The sequence below is a fragment of the Lissotriton vulgaris genome, unplaced genomic scaffold (genome assembly GCF_964263255.1).
Source record: "Lissotriton vulgaris unplaced genomic scaffold, aLisVul1.2 SCAFFOLD_3672, whole genome shotgun sequence".
NCBI classification, from domain to species: Eukaryota; Metazoa; Chordata; class Amphibia; order Caudata; family Salamandridae; genus Lissotriton; species Lissotriton vulgaris.
The window spans coordinates 192,525-198,264 of NW_028251097.1; the positions used below are offsets into that span (position 1 = coordinate 192,525).

At 48.2% G+C, this 5,740-nt stretch overlaps 1 non-coding gene across 1 annotated transcript; it reads right to left on the reverse strand.

Annotated features, from left to right (window-relative positions):
* Positions 1-403: 403 nt before the first annotated feature.
* TRNAA-UGC (transfer RNA alanine (anticodon UGC)) lies at positions 404-475 on the reverse strand. The gene has a single exon. It is a non-coding gene; the product is annotated as a tRNA-Ala (tRNA).
* Positions 476-5,740: the final 5,265 nt, after the last annotated feature.

Consider the following 5,740-nt stretch of genomic DNA (forward strand, 5'->3'; position numbering starts at 1 on the left):
CCTCTCCCCTCGTCAGTGTGTGCAGAGTGTTTTTGTTATACTCATGCCCGGGACCCCCTCCCCCCATGGTGGCGCTCCTTCTGCTGGTGTCGCTCCTGACCTACCCGGGTCTCCCATTGCTGGGGCGGCTTGGGACGTGTGGGTGGGGTGGGGGTTCCCAGCGGTCCCTTCTACGGTCCCAGGGCGCGCCTCCGCCTCGTGGTTGTCTGGTTTTTCGGGGTCCTCGCTGCAATCGATTCTGTTCCTGTCCTGAGGGGCTGGCGGGGCGCCGTCCGCAGCAGGGCTTCACTGCCTGTAGCTGCCTCGTTGGGTGGTTTGGTCCCTATCTCTGCCACTGAGCTAGGGGTATCTCTTCCTTGCACACCTTGGCGGGCTAGCCTTCTAGCAAATGCAGGGAGTAGCCTGGGGATGCCGGGGATTGAACCCAGGGCCTCATACTTGCAAAGCATGCACTCTACCACTGTGCTACATCCCCAGTTTTTATACACGTTTATGGCTCCTAGCTGTGAAGCTGGTCTCAAAGGGGACTTACTGCGTTTGTTCGCTTGCTGGGCATGTCTCATCAGGGTGAGAACCCGTGTTGCCAGGAGCTGGGCGCGGATGCATTCTGCCTGGTGCCGCACTCTACGGCCGTTGCCTCTGACGCTCCCAGTCCCGTGTGATGCCGTTTTTCTCACCCGTTCCTCAGGACTGACGGCGTGCGGCTTGTGCTTTGATGGTGTCCTTTGCGTGCCTCTATGCCTTAGTGGGGCTCTATCTGTTTCTTCCCGATCCATAGTGTGTTGTGTTTCTCTCACCTTCTGACCCGTAGCTTCCGTTGTGTATTTGGTTGTTGGGGGTGTCTGGCACTCATGCATGCGCGCTGCATTGTTCTCGCACAGTGAAACTACAATCCTGGGTTTCTGTTGGCAGGTACAGTGTGACCGTGATGGTGGAGGCTCTCGCTTCTGCTCAGATCTTCTGCTGCTGTTGCATTTTGCTCTCTGCAGAATCGTTGTTTTTTGTGGTCCTGGTGTCCCAGTGCTGTTATACGGGGTCAGCGTACTCTGAGTGAGTGTGATATTCGGTATATTTGTATTGTACTCTTCCTGGGGCGGTTTCAAGCTCCAGTCGCACGGTGGTTCTGTGTTTGATTCCCAACTTTCGGGCATTGGTTTCCCCTGTTTTTGCCTGGGGTGAACGGACCTGTTTCTAAGTGCACTGTGTACAGGGGGAGTGTAGAGGATGTGGCCTTAGGGCTGTAGAGCTCACCCTGGTGGCTGGGGACCCGATTGGAGTCTCTGCGACGTCGCTCAACATCCTGTGTTTCTTGGTAAATCACTGCAGTTTTACGGATTTGTGCATTGAGTGCGGTGGTCCGCTACGTGCTCCTTTTTTGTGCATATTTCTTGTATTTATTATCTTCTGGTCTTTCTTAGTTTTTACTGGTGGGTCCATTGATTTGCCCATTTGCCCTATGGTTTGTGTGATCCTGTCCTGTTGTTTTGCTGGCGTTTGGGGTATGTCACTGGTGGTAAATACGAGAGGTACCCCTTAACTAGAGTCAAGGGAAATAGGGTTAACTAACCAGTAAAATAAAGTGTTCCCTTGAGCGTAAATGAGTGGGAGAAGCCAGAGGGTCAAGGAAAAATAATTACAAAATACAAGTATATATAAAGAATTCTTACAATTTATTTGAAAATACAAATGTTAAAAGGAGAGTGGTCCAAAGTGGAACCCACTCAACACAGATAAAACAATAAAAAGTTTTTTTAACATTCAATTTTGGCCAGCAAGATTGAATCACAAGGACAGAAAAGACTGTAAGACATGGAATTTGTGCAATACTGATTGTATATTCGGACTCTATTGTTAACACCTAAGCTATGTGCACTATAATACAGTATAGCAGCAAAGATGATATACTGTACAGGAAGGTGGTGTTTTTCCACCGAAACGCGTGTCGACCTAGTACGGAATCTCATGCCTGGCATTTGAGATTTACCCTGTGGCAGAAATTTTTGCATCATCAGAATCTCGTCCTTGCACAGATTTTTCTTGTTTGAGTGTATTCAATGAGAGTGAGGTAGTGATAGTAAGTTTGTTGTGTGAGTGCATTATATCCAGGGCGTCATACTCTTTATGAATTGTTAGTTCTCCATAGAATTGTGTTTTTTATTATGTATATATTGTATGGTGAATTTTTCTTGATGTATCCACATGTGTAAACTATGAAATGATGCTAAAAAATAATGAAAAGTATCATACATTGTTTTTGATATATATACAATACTGAATGAGTTGTCTTGTTAAAAAAAAGAAAAAGAATGATACTTTTTTTTGATATTTAAAAAAAAAGGAAATAATAAAAAGCAAAATGAACTCTTTGTGGTCGTCACCAATGTACTTCTGTAATAAGATCATAAAGTAAAAGAAGTATATCAGTGTTGAATTACTTTGGTCAATGAGGGAAATCTTTTTGTGCTGGTTTCGGTTTAGGTCACCGGTGGTGGCTCAATCTTGCTTCTCGTCCGGGCTCCTGGTTTTGTGCTTTCCTCTGGTCCCTTTGCTTACCACGGTCTGGACTTCCCTGGCCTGGACGGGGCACTTGACCTGTTGGTGGTGCTCGCCTGGGTGATTCTCTCTTGTTTTCTGCTGCTGCGAGCGTTGGACCATGGAGCTATGGCTCACTGGTATGTATTGCACTTCTGGGGGTACAGGCTTACACAGGACAAGGGTTTGTCTCCTGCCACTACTTTCGGAATATCCCACGTTGGTATATGTTTGAGCGGTGCATTTCATTGTCCAGGGAAGCTGTGATTTCCCGGTTCTCCTTCCCCGGGTGGGGCTCTGCGATTCCTGTGCGTAATTTGCATCCTTTTCTTCTTTGTCCCTGGTTTTGGGGTACTGGGGCCTACTGGCTCAGGTTTGCTCCCTGGAGGTGTTGCCATTGCTCGGACCCGTTTCACCCAGCTCTTCTGTCCTTCTCGCCTTTGGTGTGTTTCTGCCTGTGGCCTTACCTCCCTGTCCGCTCCTGTTCCTGTCGGCTCTTTTTTGTTCGGCTGGGTCGGGCCTGGTTGTTGACTGGCTGTATGGTCTCCTGGGTGCCAGCTTCGGAGGCTGGCTTACTACCTGTGGTACGTTGCTGGGTTGATTTGCTTGCCCCCTGAGCGGGGCAGTCTCGCTCCTCCGTGCTTCATTCTCCTCCCTACAGGGTTCTACTGGCTTTCTTGTGCATGGTGGCCTCTGGTGGGCATTTGCTTCCTTTCTGGTGGGCATTTGCTTCCTTTCTGGTGGCTTGGACTTGGGCCTGGTCCTGTCCGCTCTTCGAGCTCTCTGTGCTGCCTCATGGACTTTCTGCTTTTTGCTGTTGGACGGCTGGATTCCTTTGGGGGCTGGGCGTTCCTGCGGCTTCCTGGGTCTGTTTGACCTTGTGCCTGCCTTGGTTCTCTCATTGGTGTTGCGCTCCCTTCCAGGGGGGGTTCCTTTGCGTGACTGGGGTGCGTGTCCCGCCTGTTTATCTCCTTGCTGGTGGGGTTTTGGTGTCCTTCATTTTTTGTTATTGTTAGGTTAGCATGCTGGGTTCCTTTCTGCACCTCAATCCGTTCTTGCTGTGCCTGCTGGGTTGTTTGGATTGCGTCTGGTTCCGCTGCTTCGGCTCCGACGTTTGGGCTTTGCTCCCCTCTTGCTTTTTAGCTGTCCGTTGGGCGGTCTTAGTGTGTTTGGACCGGTGTGCTGCTTTCTGTTCTGGGCCTGTTTGTTGTTGCTTTTAGCCCCGCGCGGTCAGGTTCCGTACCTTCTCTGTCCTCCTTCGGTTTGGGCGGATTTTCTGGCGGCCCTACAAGTCCCGGGGAATCCAGGTTTTCTTCCCTCCTGGTGTCTCTCTGTCCGGGCTGGTTCTTCCTGCTTGTGGTTGCCTCTATCTTGGGTGGTCCTTCCACTCGTCTGGTCTTTTGGGTTTGCCTGCTTCGTTGGCATCCCCTTCTGGTCCGTTTGTTTCTTGTGAATTTCCATGAAGCCGCTTGGCTTTGGTATGTGCTCACTTCGTTATTCCTGTGGTGAGGAAGACTTAGGAGGAGGTAATGCCCCGGTTACTTACCGGTAACCTATATTACTCCAAGTATAGTCTTCCTCACCACGAATTCCCATCCCTCCCTCCCTGTCTGACTATCGGCTTCATGTTTATGCTTGGTGGTTTCAGGATGACTGGTTGGGCGGGCCCTCCTCTTATAGAGGTCAAGGGTGTAATGGGTCGGCCATATTGAGAAGGGATGGGAGGCTAACTTTTTTTAGTTTTTGAGGGTTCTGGTGTGGAGCTGAAGCTCACTTCATTATTCTTGTGGCAAGGAAGACTATACTCAGAGTAATGAAGATTACTGGTAAGTAACTGGGGCAATACCTAGTGTTAATACCTAGTGTTAAGAGGAGGGGGGTGTTGTTACTTCTTACTTTTCCCGGTCTACTCTGAAATCGTTTGTGCCGATCCTGAGAAAACCCTAGTTGCGGCTTGGAATCGCCCGCCTGTCCTCAGGCAGTCTGCTAGATGCGGGTTTGGGAGGAGAGTGCCCGCATGTTGAGAAAATCTATGCTTTTTGCTAATGCCTTGTTTCCAACGTGTGCGGGTAAAGGCAGGACCCACTCGGAATGCTGTAAAGGCGTTTTCAGAAACAGAGCGAGATTGTACTTTTGCTTTGTTTTAAAAATCTAGGTTTATACTGTTGTTTTTGCCTTTAGAGGGGATGATGAGTGTGTGGAGCGTTACATCTTAAAATCCTTAGGCTCAATCCTTTTTATATGAAGAAAATCAAAGTAACCAATTCTTTGTAGAAAAATAGCTCTTTATTTGTGAGGATACAGACGTGGACAGCCGACACGTGTTTCGCCCCTGTGGCGAATTGCGCCAGGGCTTTCTCAAGGCTATTTACAATTTTGTGTACTTCCTCAAACTGTGCATAGTAGGTTTCAACATAAAGTCCGGTTTGTTAATTTGAGGGATTAAATCCCCGGCGTATCTCTCCAGGCAGCCCGTCTCTTCCGCCGTTTCCGCGCGGAAACGGCGGAAGAGACGGGCTGCCTGGAGAGATACGCCGGGGATTTAATCCCTCAATAAATTAACAAACCGGACTTTATGTTGAAACCTACTATGCACAGTTTGAGGAAGTACACAAAATTGTAAATAGCCTTGAGAAAGCCCTGGCGCAATTCGCCACAGGGGCGAAACACGTGTCGGCTGTCCACGTCTGTATCCTCACAAATAAAGAGCTATTTTTCTACAAAGAATTGGTTACTTTGATTCTCTTCATATAAAAAGGATTGAGCCTAAGGATTTTAAGATGTAACGCTCCACACACTCATCATCCCCTCTAAAGACTTTGTTGTTTGAAAACTCAAGAGGTCCAGAGTTTTCTTGAGTGTGTTATCATTAACAAAAAAACAGTGAAAACTAATGTGGACTTGGTTTCCTTTCGTGGACCACCTCCCCTCTGTAAAAAACTGTTGTTTTTGCCCCCAGAAAGATGCAGTGCTTTAAGTGGTTCGGTATTGCCCGGTACGGTGTACCATCAGTTTTTTAATTTGAGAGGGAGAGTACCGTCCCTTCTCAAGAGAGATGCAATACTTTTAATTTGAGAGTATCGGCACTTCTCAGAATCAAGCAGGCACTCTGCTACAGAGTACCTGCACTTCTAATTTTACATTTCAAACACTGGAAAGTCGATGATAAAACTTGCAGGCCTGTTTGCCTGGTCTACTGCATCGACGG